This window comes from Hypanus sabinus (genome assembly GCF_030144855.1).
Source record: "Hypanus sabinus isolate sHypSab1 chromosome 24 unlocalized genomic scaffold, sHypSab1.hap1 SUPER_24_unloc_2, whole genome shotgun sequence".
Taxonomy (NCBI): domain Eukaryota; kingdom Metazoa; phylum Chordata; class Chondrichthyes; order Myliobatiformes; family Dasyatidae; genus Hypanus; species Hypanus sabinus.
Window position 1 is genome coordinate 1,453,478 of NW_026778933.1, and position 14,896 is coordinate 1,468,373.

Genomic DNA, 14,896 nt, shown 5'->3' on the forward strand with positions numbered 1-14,896 from the left:
TTGTTACAGAGGGAGTCTCTCTCCCCCATTATCCCTGTTTCCGAGGGTCTCTCTCCCATTATCCTTGTTACAGAGGGAGTCTCTCTCCCATTATCCCTGTAACAGAGGGAGTCTCTCACCCAGTACCCCTGTTACAGTGGGTCTCTCCCTTAAGCCGTGTTACAGTCTCTCTTTCTCCATTACCCCTATTGCAGTCTCTCCCCAATTAACTCTGTTACAAAGGGGTCTCTACCCCATTATCCCATTACAGATGGAGTCTACACCACTCCCCTTGTTACAAAGGTGATTCTAAACATTACCCCCATTACATACGAAGTCTCTCCACCATTACTATTACTGTTTCAGAGTGGACTCTATCCCACTACCCCATTACAGGGGAGTCTCTAACCCATTATGTGTTTTTCAGAAGGAGTCTTTCTCCCATTCCCCCTGTTGCAGGTCTCTCCCCCAGTTCTGCTGTTACTGAGATAGTCTCTCTCCGATTATCCTTGTTACATAGGGAGTCTCATTCCCATTATCCCTGTAACAGAGGGAGTCTCTACCCCATTATCCCAGTAACAGAGGGAGACATTCCCCCATTATCCCGGTAACAGAGGGAGTCTCTCTCCCATTATCCTTGTTACAGAGGGAGTCTCTCTCCCATTATCCCTGTTACAGAGGGAGTATCTCTCCCATTATCCTTGTTACTGAGCGAGTCTCTCTCCGCATTATCCCTGTTACTGAGGGAGTCTCTCCCCCATTATCCCTGTAACAGAGGGAGACTCTCCTGCATTATCACTGTAACAGAGGGAGTCTCTCCCCCATTATACCTGTTTCAGAGGGTCTCTCTCCCATTATCTTGTTACAGTGGAAGTCTCTCTCCCATTATCATTGTTACAGAGGGAGTCTCTCTCCCAGTATCACTGTTACAGAGGGAGTCTCTCTCCCCCATTTTCCCTGTTTCAGAGGGAGTCTCTCTCCCCGTATCCTTGTTACACAGAGTGTCTCTCTCCCATTATCCCTGTAACAGAGGGAGTCTCTCACCCAGTACCCCTGTTACAGTGTGTCTCCCCCTTAAGCCCTGTTACAGTCTCTCTTTCTCCATTACCCCTTTTGCAGTCTCTCCCCTATTAACTCTGATACAAAGGGGTCTCTACCCCATTATCCCATTACAGATGGAGTCTACACCACTCCCCTTGTTACAAAGGTGATTCTTCACATAACCCCTATTACATACGAAGTCTCTCCACCATTACTATTACACTTGTTTCAGAGGGGACTCTATCCCACTACCCCATTACAGGGGAGTCTCTAACCCATTATGTGTTTTTCAGAAGGAGCCTTTCTCCCATTCCCCCTGTTGCAGGTCTCTCCCCCAGTATTGCTGTTACAGAGATAGTCTCTCTCCCATTATCCTTGTTACATAGGGAGTCTCAATCCCATTATCCCTGTAACAGAGGGAGTCTCTACCCCATTATCCCAGTAACAGAGGGAGACATTCCCCCATTATCCCAGTAACAGAGGGAGTCTCTCCCCCATTATCCCTGTTACATTTGGAGTCTCTCATCCATTATCCCTGTTACAGATAGAGTCTCTCTCCCTTTATCCCTTTACTGAGGGAATCTCTCTCCCCATTGTCACTGTTACTGAGGGAGTCTCTCCCCCATTATCCCTGTAACAGAGGGAGACTCTCCTGCATTATCACTGTAACAGAGGGAGTCTCTCCCCCATTATACCTGTTTCAGAGTGTCTCTCTCCCATTAACTTGTTACAGAGGAAGTCTCTCTCCCATTATCATTGTTACAGAGGGAGTCTCTCTCCCAGTATCACTGTTACAGAGGGAGTCTCTCTCCCCCATTATCCCTGTTTCAGAGGGAGTCTCTCTCCCAGTATCCTTGTTACAGAGGGAGTCTCTCTCCCATTATCCCTGTAACAGAGGGAGTCTCTCACCCAGTACCCCTGTTACAGTGGGTCTCCCACTTAAGCCCTGTTACAGTCTCTCTTTCTCCATTACCCCTATTGCAGTCTCTCCCCTATTAACTCTGATACAAAGGGGTCTCTACCCCATTATCCCATTACAGATGGAGTCTACCCCTCTCCCCTTGTTACAAAGGAGTATCTTCACATTACACCTGTTACATACGAAGTCTCCCCACCATTACTATTACACTTGTTTCAGAGGGGTCTCTAACCCACTACCCCATTACACGGGAGTCTGTAATCCATTATGCGTTTTTCAGAAGGAGCCCCTCACCCATTCCCCCTGTTGCAGGTCTCTTCCCCAGTATCCATGTTGCAGACATAGTCTCTACTCCATTATCCCTGTAACAGAGGGAGTCTCTCCCCCATTATCCCTGCAACAGCGGGAGTCTCTCTCCCATTATCCCTGTAACAGGAGTCTCTCCCCCATTATCCCTTGTAACAGAGGGAGTCTCTCCCCGATTATCCCTGTTACAGAGTGTCTCTCTCCCATTATCCCTGTTACTGAGGGAGTCTCCCCCCATTATCCCTGTAACAGAGGGAATCTCTCTCCCATTATCCCTGTAACAGAGAGAGTCTCTCTCCCATTATCCCCGTAACAGAGGGAGACTTTACACCATTATCCCAGTAACAGAGGGAGACTTTCTCTGATTATCCTTGTTACAGAGGGAGTCTGTCACCCATTATCCCAGTAACAGAGGGTCTCTCCACCATTATCCGTGTAACAGAGGGAGTCTCTCTCCCATTATCGTTACAGAGGGAGTCTCTTCCCCATTATCCCTGGTACTGAGGGAGTCTCTCTCCCATTATCCTTGTTACAGAGGGTGTCTCAATCCCATTATCCCTGTAACAGAGGGAGTCTCTCCCCCATTATCCCTGTTACATTTGGAGTCTCTCATCCATTATCCCTGTTACAGATAGAGTCTCTCTCCCTTTATCCCTTTACTGAGGGAATCTCTCTCCCCATTGTCACTGTTACAGAGGGAGTCCCTCTCCTCATTATCCCTGTTATTGAAAGAAGTCTCTCCTCCATTATCCCTGTAACAGAGGGAGACTTTCTCCCATTATCCCAGTAACAGAGGGAGTCTCTCCACCATTATCCTTGTAACAGAGGGATTCTCCCTCCCATTATCCCTGTAACAGAGGGAGTCTCTCTCCCATTATCCCTGTTACTGAGGGTCTCTCCCCATTATGCCTGTTACTGAGGGAGTCTCTCCCCCATTATCCCTGTTACTGAGGGAGTCTCTCCCCCATTATCCCTGTAACAGAGGGAGTCTTTCTCCCATTATCCCTGTAACAGAGGGAGACTCACTCCCATTATCCCTGTTATAGAGGGAGTCTCCCCCCATTATCTCTCTTACAATGGGAGTCTCCCCCAATTATCCCTGTAACAGAGGGAGTCTCTCCCCCATTATCCCTGTTACTGAGGGTCTCTCCCCCATTATCGCTGTTACTGAGGGAGTCTCTACCCCATTATCCCAGTAACAGAGGGAGACATTCCCCCATTATCCCAGTAACAGAGGGAGTCTCTCCCCCATTATCCCTGTTACATTTGGAGTCTCTCATCCATTATCCCTGTTACAGATAGAGTCTCTCTCCCTTTATCCCTTTACTGAGGGAATCTCTCTCCCCATTGTCACTGTTACTGAGGGAGTCTCTCCCCCATTATCCCTGTAACAGAGGGAGACTCTCCTGCATTATCACTGTAACAGAGGGAGTCTCTCCCCCATTATACCTGTTTCAGAGTGTCTCTCTCCCATTAACTTGTTACAGAGGAAGTCTCTCTCCCATTATCATTGTTACAGAGGGAGTCTCTCTCCCAGTATCACTGTTACAGAGGGAGTCTCTCTCCCCCATTATCCCTGTTTCAGAGGGAGTCTCTCTCCCAGTATCCTTGTTACAGAGGGAGTCTCTCTCCCATTATCCCTGTAACAGAGGGAGTCTCTCACCCAGTACCCCTGTTACAGTGGGTCTCCCACTTAAGCCCTGTTACAGTCTCTCTTTCTCCATTACCCCTATTGCAGTCTCTCCCCTATTAACTCTGATACAAAGGGGTCTCTACCCCATTATCCCATTACAGATGGAGTCTACCCCTCTCCCCTTGTTACAAAGGAGTATCTTCACATTACACCTGTTACATACGAAGTCTCCCCACCATTACTATTACACTTGTTTCAGAGGGGTCTCTAACCCACTACCCCATTACACGGGAGTCTGTAATCCATTATGCGTTTTTCAGAAGGAGCCCCTCACCCATTCCCCCTGTTGCAGGTCTCTTCCCCAGTATCCATGTTGCAGACATAGTCTCTACTCCATTATCCCTGTAACAGAGGGAGTCTCTCCCCCATTATCCCTGCAACAGCGGGAGTCTCTCTCCCATTATCCCTGTAACAGGAGTCTCTCCCCCATTATCCCTTGTAACAGAGGGAGTCTCTCCCCGATTATCCCTGTTACAGAGTGTCTCTCTCCCATTATCCCTGTTACTGAGGGAGTCTCCCCCCATTATCCCTGTAACAGAGGGAATCTCTCTCCCATTATCCCTGTAACAGAGAGAGTCTCTCTCCCATTATCCCCGTAACAGAGGGAGACTTTACACCATTATCCCAGTAACAGAGGGAGACTTTCTCTGATTATCCTTGTTACAGAGGGAGTCTGTCACCCATTATCCCAGTAACAGAGGGTCTCTCCACCATTATCCGTGTAACAGAGGGAGTCTCTCTCCCATTATCGTTACAGAGGGAGTCTCTTCCCCATTATCCCTGGTACTGAGGGAGTCTCTCTCCCATTATCCTTGTTACAGAGGGTGTCTCAATCCCATTATCCCTGTAACAGAGGGAGTCTCTCCCCCATTATCCCTGTTACATTTGGAGTCTCTCATCCATTATCCCTGTTACAGATAGAGTCTCTCTCCCTTTATCCCTTTACTGAGGGAATCTCTCTCCCCATTGTCACTGTTACAGAGGGAGTCCCTCTCCTCATTATCCCTGTTATTGAAAGAAGTCTCTCCTCCATTATCCCTGTAACAGAGGGAGACTTTCTCCCATTATCCCAGTAACAGAGGGAGTCTCTCCACCATTATCCTTGTAACAGAGGGATTCTCCCTCCCATTATCCCTGTAACAGAGGGAGTCTCTCTCCCATTATCCCTGTTACTGAGGGTCTCTCCCCATTATGCCTGTTACTGAGGGAGTCTCTCCCCCATTATCCCTGTTACTGAGGGAGTCTCTCCCCCATTATCCCTGTAACAGAGGGAGTCTTTCTCCCATTATCCCTGTAACAGAGGGAGACTCACTCCCATTATCCCTGTTATAGAGGGAGTCTCCCCCCATTATCTCTCTTACAATGGGAGTCTCCCCCAATTATCCCTGTAACAGAGGGAGTCTCTCCCCCATTATCCCTGTTACTGAGGGTCTCTCCCCCATTATCGCTGTTACTGAGGGAGTCTCTACCCCATTATCCCAGTAACAGAGGGAGACATTCCCCCATTATCCCAGTAACAGAGGGAGTCTCTCCCCCATTATCCCTGTTACATTTGGAGTCTCTCATCCATTATCCCTGTTACAGATAGAGTCTCTCTCCCTTTATCCCTTTACTGAGGGAATCTCTCTCCCCATTGTCACTGTTACTGAGGGAGTCTCTCCCCCATTATCCCTGTAACAGAGGGAGACTCTCCTGCATTATCACTGTAACAGAGGGAGTCTCTCCCCCATTATACCTGTTTCAGAGTGTCTCTCTCCCATTAACTTGTTACAGAGGAAGTCTCTCTCCCATTATCATTGTTACAGAGGGAGTCTCTCTCCCAGTATCACTGTTACAGAGGGAGTCTCTCTCCCCCATTATCCCTGTTTCAGAGGGAGTCTCTCTCCCAGTATCCTTGTTACAGAGGGAGTCTCTCTCCCATTATCCCTGTAACAGAGGGAGTCTCTCACCCAGTACCCCTGTTACAGTGGGTCTCCCACTTAAGCCCTGTTACAGTCTCTCTTTCTCCATTACCCCTATTGCAGTCTCTCCCCTATTAACTCTGATACAAAGGGGTCTCTACCCCATTATCCCATTACAGATGGAGTCTACCCCTCTCCCCTTGTTACAAAGGAGTATCTTCACATTACACCTGTTACATACGAAGTCTCCCCACCATTACTATTACACTTGTTTCAGAGGGGTCTCTAACCCACTACCCCATTACACGGGAGTCTGTAATCCATTATGCGTTTTTCAGAAGGAGCCCCTCACCCATTCCCCCTGTTGCAGGTCTCTTCCCCAGTATCCATGTTGCAGACATAGTCTCTACTCCATTATCCCTGTAACAGAGGGAGTCTCTCCCCCATTATCCCTGCAACAGCGGGAGTCTCTCTCCCATTATCCCTGTAACAGGAGTCTCTCCCCCATTATCCCTTGTAACAGAGGGAGTCTCTCCCCGATTATCCCTGTTACAGAGTGTCTCTCTCCCATTATCCCTGTTACTGAGGGAGTCTCCCCCCATTATCCCTGTAACAGAGGGAATCTCTCTCCCATTATCCCTGTAACAGAGAGAGTCTCTCTCCCATTATCCCCGTAACAGAGGGAGACTTTACACCATTATCCCAGTAACAGAGGGAGACTTTCTCTGATTATCCTTGTTACAGAGGGAGTCTGTCACCCATTATCCCAGTAACAGAGGGTCTCTCCACCATTATCCGTGTAACAGAGGGAGTCTCTCTCCCATTATCGTTACAGAGGGAGTCTCTTCCCCATTATCCCTGGTACTGAGGGAGTCTCTCTCCCATTATCCTTGTTACAGAGGGTGTCTCAATCCCATTATCCCTGTAACAGAGGGAGTCTCTCCCCCATTATCCCTGTTACATTTGGAGTCTCTCATCCATTATCCCTGTTACAGATAGAGTCTCTCTCCCTTTATCCCTTTACTGAGGGAATCTCTCTCCCCATTGTCACTGTTACAGAGGGAGTCCCTCTCCTCATTATCCCTGTTATTGAAAGAAGTCTCTCCTCCATTATCCCTGTAACAGAGGGAGACTTTCTCCCATTATCCCAGTAACAGAGGGAGTCTCTCCACCATTATCCTTGTAACAGAGGGATTCTCCCTCCCATTATCCCTGTAACAGAGGGAGTCTCTCTCCCATTATCCCTGTTACTGAGGGTCTCTCCCCATTATGCCTGTTACTGAGGGAGTCTCTCCCCCATTATCCCTGTTACTGAGGGAGTCTCTCCCCCATTATCCCTGTAACAGAGGGAGTCTTTCTCCCATTATCCCTGTAACAGAGGGAGACTCACTCCCATTATCCCTGTTATAGAGGGAGTCTCCCCCCATTATCTCTCTTACAATGGGAGTCTCCCCCAATTATCCCTGTAACAGAGGGAGTCTCTCCCCCATTATCCCTGTTACTGAGGGTCTCTCCCCCATTATCGCTGTTACTGAGGGAGTCTCTCCCCCATTATTCCTGTAACAGAGGGAGTCACTCCCCCATTATCCCTGTAACCGAGGGAGTCTCTCCCCCATTATCCCTTTTACAGGGGGAGTCTCTCTCCTATGATCCCTGTTACTTAGAGAGTCTCTCTCCCCATTATCCCTGTTACTGAGGGAGTCTCTCCCCCATTATCCCTGTAACAGTGCGAGTCTCTCTCCCATTATCCCTGTAACAGAGGGAGACTCTCTCCCATTATCCCTGTTACAGAGGGAGTCTCTCCCCCATTTTCTCTCTTACAAAGGAGTCTTTCCCCAATTATCCCTTTAACAGAGGGATTCTCTCCCCCATGATCCCTGTTACTGAGGGTCTCTCCACCATTATCCCTGTTACTGAGGGAGTCTCTCCCCCATTATCCCTGTAACAGAGGGAGACTTTCTCCCAGTATCCCAGTAACAGAGGGAGTCTCTCCACCATTATCCTTGTTACAGCGGATCTCTCTCCCATTATCCTTGTTACAGAGGGAGTCTCTCTCCCATTACCGCTGTTACAGAGGGAGTCTCTCTCCCATTATCCTTGTTACTGAGGGAGTCTCTCTCCGCATTATCCCTGTTACTGAGGGAGTCTCGCCCCCACTACCCCTGTTACAGAGGGTCTCTCCCTTAAGCCCTGTTACAGTCTCTCTTTCTCCATTACCCCTGTTGCTGTCTCTCGTGTATTAAATCTGTTACAAATTGATCTCTACCCCATTATCCCATTACAGATGGAGTCTACCCCACTCCCCTTGTTACAAAGGAGATTCCTCGCATTACCCCTATTACATACGAAGTCTCCCCACCATTACTATTACACTTGTTTCAGAGGGGTCTCTAACCCACTACCGCATTACAGGGGAGTCTCTAACGCATTATGTGTTTTTCAGAAGGAGCCTCTCTCCCATTCCCCCTGTTGCAGGTCTCTCCCCCAGTATCCCTGTTACAGAGGGAGTCTCTCCCCCATTATCCCTGTTACTGAGGGTCTCTCCCCCATTATCCCTGTTACTGAGGGAGTCTCTCTCCCCATTATCCCTGTTACTGAGGGAGTCTCTCCCCCATTATCCCTGTAACAGAGGGAGTCTCTCCCCCATATTCTCTCTTACAATGGGAGTCTCCCCCAATAATCCCTGTAACAGAGGGAGTCTCTCCCCATTATCCCTGTAACAGAGGGAGTCTCTCTCCCATTAGCCCTGTAACAGAGGGAGTCTCTCTCCCATTATCCCTGTAACAGAGGGAGACTTTCTCCCATTATCCCAGTAACAGAGGGAGACTTTCGCACATTATCCTTGTTAGAGAGGGAGTCTCTCTCCCATTATCCTTGTTACAGTGGCAGTCTCTCTCCCATTATCCCTGTTACAGAGGGAGTCTCTCTCCCATTATCCTTGTTACTGATGTAGTCTCTCTCCCCATTATCCCTGTTACTGAGGGAGTCTCTCCCCCACTATCACTGTTACAGAGGGTCTCCCCCTTAAGCCCTGTTACAGTCTCTCTTTCTCCATTACCCCTGTTGCTGTCTCTCCCCTATTAACTCTGTTACAAAGTGGTCTCTACCCCATTATCCCATTACAGATGGAGTCTACCCCACTCCCCTTGTTACAAAGGAGATTCCTCACATTACCCCTATTACATACGAAGTCTCCCCTCCATTACTATTACACTTGTTTCAGAGGGGTCTCTAACCCACTACCCCATTACAGGGGAGTATCTAACCCATTATGTGTTTTTCAGAAGAAGTCTCTCTCCCATTCTCCCTGTTGCAGGTCTCTCCCCCAGTATCCATGTTGCAGAGATAGTCGCTACCAAATTATCCCTGTTACAGAGGGAGTCTCTCCCCCATTATCCATGTAACAGAGGGATACTCTCTCCCATTATCCCTGTTACAGAGGGAGTCTCTCTCCCATTATCTCTCTTACAAAGGGAGTCTCTCTCCCATTATCCCTGTTACTGATGGAGTCTCTCTCCACATTATCCCTGTTACTGAGGGAGTCTCTCCTCCATTATCCCTGTAACAGAGGGAGTCTCTCTCCCTTTATCCCTTTACTGAGGGAATCTCTCTCCCTATTATACCTGTTTCAGAGGGTCTCTCTCCCATTATCTTGTTACAGAGGGAGTCTCTCTCCTATTATCATTGTTACAGAGGGAGTCTCTCTCCCAATATCACTGTTACAGAGGGAGTCTCTCTCCCCCATTATCCCTGTTTCAGAGGGAGTCTCTTTCCCATTATCCTTGTTACAGAGGGAGTCTCTCTCCCATTATCCTTGTAACAGAGGGAGTCTCTCACCCAGTACCCCTGCTACAGAGGGTCTCCCCCTTAAGCCCTGTTACAGTCTCTCTTTCTCCATTACCCCTATTGCAGGCTCTCCCCTATTAACTGATACAAAGGGGTCTCTACGCCATTATCCCTGTTACAGAGGGAGTCTCTCTCCCATTATCCCTTAACAGAGAGAGTCTCTCTCCCATTATCCCCATGACAGAGGGAGTCTTTACACCATTATCCCAGTAACACTTTCTCCCATTATCCTTGTTACAGAGGGAGTCTGTCACCCATTATCCCAGTAATAGAGGGTCTCTCCACCATTATCCTTGTAACAGAGGGAGTCACCCTCCGATTATCCCTGTAACAGAGGGAGTCTCTCTCCCATTATCCTTGTTACAGAGGGAGTCTCTCTCCCATTATCCTTGTTACAGAGGGTCTCTCTCCCATTATCCCTGTTACAGAGGGAGTCTCTCTCCAATTATCCTTGTTACTGATGGAGTCTCTTTCCCCATTATCCCTGTTACTTAGGGAGTCTCTCCCCCACTACCCCTGTTATAGACGGTCTCCCCCTTAAGCCCTGTTACATCCTCTCTTTCTCCATTACCCCTGTTGCTGTCTCTCCCCTATTATCTCTGTTACAAAGTGTTCTCTACCCCATTATCCCATTACAGATGGAGTCTACCCCACTCCCCTTGTTACAAAGGAGATTCCTCACGTTACCCCTATTACATACGAAGTCTCCCCACCATTACTATTACACTTGTTTTAGAGGGGTCTCTAACCCACTACCCCATTACAGGGGAGTCTCTAACCCATTATGTGTTTTTCAGAAGGAGCCTCTCTCCCATTCCCCCTGTTGCAGGTCTCTCCCCCAGTATCCCTGTTACAGAGGGAGTCTCTCCCCCATTTTCCCTGTTACTGAGGGTCTCTCCCCCATTATCCCTGTTACTGAGGGAGTCTCTCTCCCCATTATCCCTGTTACTGAGGGAGTCTCTCTCCCATTATCCCTGTAACAGAGGGAGTCTCTCCCCCATTATCTCTCTTACAATGGGAGTCTCCCCCAATTATCCCTGTAACAGAGGGAGTCTCTCCCCCATTATCCCTGTTACTGAGTGTCTCTCCCCCATTATTCCTGTAACAGAGGGAGTCTCTCCCCATTATCCCTGTAACAGAGGGAGTCTCTCTCCCATTAGCCCTGTAACAGAGGGAGTCTCTCTCCAATTATCCCTGTAACAGAGGGAGTCTCTCCCCCATTATCCCTGTTACTGAGTGTCTCTCCCCCATTATTCCTGTAACAGAGGGAGTCTCTCCCCATTATCCCTGTAACAGAGGGAGTCTCTCTCCCATTAGCCCTGTAACAGAGGGAGTCTCTCTCCAATTATCCCTGTAACAGAGGGAGTCTCTCTCCCATTATCCCTGTAACAGAGGGAGTCTCTCTCCCATTATTCCTGTAACAGAGGGAGTCTCTCCCCATTATCCCTGTAACACAGGGAGTCTCTCTCCCATTAGCCCTGTAACAGAGGGAGTCTCTCTCCCATTATCCCAGTAACAGAGGGAGTCTCTCTCCCATTATCCCTGTAACAGAGGGAGTCTCTCTCCCATTATTCCTGTAACAGAGGGACTCTCTCTCCCATTATCCTTGTTACTGATGTAGTCTCTCTCCCATTATCCTTGTTACTGATGTAGTCTCTCTCCCCATTATCGCTGTTACTGAGGGAGTCTCTCCCCCACTACCACTGTTACAGAGGGTCTCCCCCTTAAGCCCTGTTACAGTCTCTCTTTCTCCATTACCCCTGTTGCAGTCTCTCCCCTATTAACTCTGTTACAAAGTGGTCTCTACCCCATTATCCCATTACAGATGGAGTCTACACCACTCCCCTTGTTACAAAGGTGATTCTAAACATTACCCCTATTACATACGAAGTCTCTCCACCATTACTATTACACTTGTTTCAGAGGGGACTCTATCCCACTACCCCATTACAGGGGAGTCTCTAACCCATTATGTGTTTTTCAGAAGGAGCCTTTCTCCCATTCCCCCTGTTGCAGGTCTCTCCCCCAGTTTTGCTGTTACTGAGATAGTCTCTCTCCGATTATCCTTGTTACATAGGGAGTCTCATTCCCATTATCCCTGTAACAGAGGGAGTCTCTACCCCATTATCCCAGTAACAGAGGGAGACATTCCCCCATTATCCCAGTAACAGAGGGAGTCTCTCTCCCATTTTCCTTGTTACAGAGGGAGTCTCTCTCCCATTATCCCTGTTACAGAGGGAGTATCTCTCCCATTATCCTTGTTACTGAGCGAGACTCTCTCCGCATTATCCCTGTTACTGAGGGAGTCTCTCCCCCATTATCCCTGTAACAGAGGGAGACTCTCCTGCATTATCACTGTAACAGAGGGAGTCTCTCCCCCATTATACCTGTTTCAGAGGCAGTCTCTCTCCCAGTAGCCTTGTTACAGAGGGAGTCTCTCTCCCCCATTATCCCTGTTTCCGAGGGTCTCTCTCCCATTATCCTTGTTACAGAGGGAGTCTCTCTCCCATTATCCCTGTAACAGAGGGAGTCTCTCACCCAGTACCCCTGTTACAGTGGGTCTCTCCCTTAAGCCGTGTTACAGTCTCTCTTTCTCCATTACCCCTATTGCAGTCTCTCCCCTATTAACTCTGATACAAAGGGGTCTGTACCCCATTATCCCATTACAGATGGAGTCTACCCCTCTCCCCTTGTTACAAAGGAGTATCTTCGCATTACACCTGTTACATACGAAGACTCCCCACCTTTACTATTACACTTGTTTCAGAGGGTTCTCTAACCCACTACCCCATTACACGGGAGTCTGTAATCCATTATGCGTTTTTCAGAAGGAGCCCCTCACCCATTCCCCCTGTTGCAGGTCTCTTCCCCAGTATCCATGTTGCAGAGATAGTCTCTACCCCATTATCCATGTTACAGAGGGAGTCTCTCCATCATTATCCCTGCAACAGAGGGAGTCTCTCTCGCATTATCCCTGTAACAGAGGGAGTCTCTCCCCGATTATCCCTGTTACAGAGTGTCTCTCACCCATTATCCCTGTTACTGAGGGAGTCTCTCCCCCAATACCCCTGTTACAGATGGTCTCCCCCTTAAGCCCTGTTACAGTCTCTCTTTCTCCATTACCCCTGTTGCAGTCTCTCCCCTATTAACTCTGTAACAAAGTGGTCTCTACCCCATTATCAGATTACAGATGGAGTCTACACCACTCCCCTTGTTACAAAGGTGATTCTAAACATTACCCCTATTACATACGAAGTCTCTCCACCATTACTATTACACTTGTTTCAGAGGGGACTCTATCCCACTACCCCATTACAGGGGAGTCTCTAACCCATTATGTGTTTTTCAGAAGGAGCCTTTCTCCCATTCCCCCTGTTGCAGGTCTCTCCCCCAGTATTGCTGTTACAGAGATAGTCTCTCTCCCATTATCCTTGTTACATAGGGAGTCTCAATCCCATTATCCCTGTAACAGAGGGAGTCTCTACCCCATTATCCCAGTAACAGAGGGAGACATTCCCCCATTATCCCAGTAACAGAGGGAGTCTCTCCCCCATTATCCCTGTTACATTTGGAGTCTCTCATCCATTATCCCTGTTACAGATAGAGTCTCTCTCCCTTTATCCCTTTACTGAGGGAATCTCTCTCCCCATTGTCACTGTTACTGAGGGAGTCTCTCCCCCATTATCCCTGTAACAGAGGGAGACTCTCCTGCATTATCACTGTAACAGAGGGAGTCTCTCCCCCATTATACCTGTTTCAGAGTGTCTCTCTCCCATTAACTTGTTACAGAGGAAGTCTCTCTCCCATTATCATTGTTACAGAGGGAGTCTCTCTCCCAGTATCACTGTTACAGAGGGAGTCTCTCTCCCCCATTATCCCTGTTTCAGAGGGAGTCTCTCTCCCAGTATCCTTGTTACAGAGGGAGTCTCTCTCCCATTATCCCTGTAACAGAGGGAGTCTCTCACCCAGTACCCCTGTTACAGTGGGTCTCCCACTTAAGCCCTGTTACAGTCTCTCTTTCTCCATTACCCCTATTGCAGTCTCTCCCCTATTAACTCTGATACAAAGGGGTCTCTACCCCATTATCCCATTACAGATGGAGTCTACCCCTCTCCCCTTGTTACAAAGGAGTATCTTCACATTACACCTGTTACATACGAAGTCTCCCCACCATTACTATTACACTTGTTTCAGAGGGGTCTCTAACCCACTACCCCATTACACGGGAGTCTGTAATCCATTATGCGTTTTTCAGAAGGAGCCCCTCACCCATTCCCCCTGTTGCAGGTCTCTTCCCCAGTATCCATGTTGCAGACATAGTCTCTACTCCATTATCCCTGTAACAGAGGGAGTCTCTCCCCCATTATCCCTGCAACAGCGGGAGTCTCTCTCCCATTATCCCTGTAACAGGAGTCTCTCCCCCATTATCCCTTGTAACAGAGGGAGTCTCTCCCCGATTATCCCTGTTACAGAGTGTCTCTCTCCCATTATCCCTGTTACTGAGGGAGTCTCCCCCCATTATCCCTGTAACAGAGGGAATCTCTCTCCCATTATCCCTGTAACAGAGAGAGTCTCTCTCCCATTATCCCCGTAACAGAGGGAGACTTTACACCATTATCCCAGTAACAGAGGGAGACTTTCTCTGATTATCCTTGTTACAGAGGGAGTCTGTCACCCATTATCCCAGTAACAGAGGGTCTCTCCACCATTATCCGTGTAACAGAGGGAGTCTCTCTCCCATTATCGTTACAGAGGGAGTCTCTTCCCCATTATCCCTGGTACTGAGGGAGTCTCTCTCCCATTATCCTTGTTACAGAGGGTGTCTCAATCCCATTATCCCTGTAACAGAGGGAGTCTCTCCCCCATTATCCCTGTTACATTTGGAGTCTCTCATCCATTATCCCTGTTACAGATAGAGTCTCTCTCCCTTTATCCCTTTACTGAGGGAATCTCTCTCCCCATTGTCACTGTTACAGAGGGAGTCCCTCTCCTCATTATCCCTGTTATTGAAAGAAGTCTCTCCTCCATTATCCCTGTAACAGAGGGAGACTTTCTCCCATTATCCCAGTAACAGAGGGAGTCTCTCCACCATTATCCTTGTAACAGAGGGATTCTCCCTCCCATTATCCCTGTAACAGAGGGAGTCTCTCTCCCATTATCCCTGTTACTGAGGGTCTCTCCCCATTATGCCTGTTACTGAGGGAGTCTCTC

The 14,896-nt window shown here is 48.4% G+C and overlaps 1 protein-coding gene across 1 annotated transcript in view; it reads right to left on the reverse strand.

Annotated features, from left to right (window-relative positions):
- The window catches only part of LOC132385471 (voltage-dependent calcium channel gamma-1 subunit-like), a 193,208-nt gene that overhangs the window by 132,862 nt on the left and 45,450 nt on the right, over window positions 1-14,896 (reverse strand). The gene's annotated exons all lie outside the window — the stretch shown is intronic.